This window comes from Schistosoma mansoni, chromosome 2 (assembly GCF_000237925.1).
Source record: "Schistosoma mansoni strain Puerto Rico chromosome 2, complete genome".
Classification (NCBI taxonomy): Eukaryota; Metazoa; Platyhelminthes; class Trematoda; order Strigeidida; family Schistosomatidae; genus Schistosoma; species Schistosoma mansoni.
This window is the reverse complement of record NC_031496.1, coordinates 32,893,877-32,895,108: the sequence shown is the minus strand read 5'-3', so window position 1 is coordinate 32,895,108 and position 1,232 is coordinate 32,893,877.

Sequence of the window (1,232 nt, the reverse complement as noted above, 5' to 3'; positions counted from 1 at the left end):
ATTCTAGAATATTCTTCTAGTGGTGATTGGAAGGAATGCCTTCGGCTCTTCTTGGGCTTCTTGAGACTTTCATGAGTTTGCTAACGATCCATCCTTACAGATTGTGATTATTAATAATCGGAGTTTGACATTCAAACTTTGATATCTATCCTTGCATTGGTTAAATATTTAGAAAAGAGTGAATTATTGCATGAATGAAAACAAAAGACAGAACAGAGTTAAAGTTCCTGAGATAGGCTTCTTTTGCGATTGTTGGTAGACGTTGATGATCTAACAGAAACTTAATTAAATGAAGAAAAAACTCGTCTAAAACTTATTATTTGTTCATTCTATGGTTTCAATCGGTAATAGAATTATTATGAAGAAAATCTTCTTTTTCTCAAACCATAAATACATGTTCCTACATAGATGGAAAGTGGCTAGCAGTAGAATCTACGAGAGGCATGAAGTCCTCAGCCGGATTAACCTACATCACGGAGTTGATATTCACTCCGAGACTCGAACCCAATACCGTTCGTTTCAAACGCCATCGCGAGTCCAAAATAAGACGAAACGGGCGTCCTGGATTCCACTGCTAGCCACTATCCATTTTTGCTTATAATGCTTATAACTTAAAGGAACATCGACGCAGTCCGCACATATGTCAATAAGAGACTGATCAATTACAGTTCAAAATAACGATGTGAAGATACAAGTAAAACAGCACCAAGTGAATTTAAATCTTGTTACCATAGTTGACACTAATGAGTCTCAGTTAGTTTATACCAAAAAACGATGATGATTATCATACGAATGGGATCAGGAGGAGCATATTTCCTCTTTACATAGTTTATAATATCTCTCTACGAGTATATTTGTGCTAGCTTACCATCATAGAGCATCGTCAATAGATTTGATTGACTAGCTGATTCTTTCGTAATGATGATTTGATCTCTTCAGTTTAAGAGTCTTTTAGATAATCCTCGTTTTGAAATCATAAAGACTTATTTCGAAACTAAAATACACATAGATGAAAGTTCATCTTCTTTGGTAAACTTCTGCCTACTTTGTATAAGACTTTAGACTGTAATTCTATGTTCATTTATGAAGTTTCTAGTTAATTCATCAATGTTTCTTCATCGATTATGACCGTGAATCGTCTCATATGAATTGACCCTTTCACGATCTAGCTGTCAATGAACAGGTAAATCTCTAAATGAAGACAGAAGTGGTTAGAATTCACAGCTGATTGT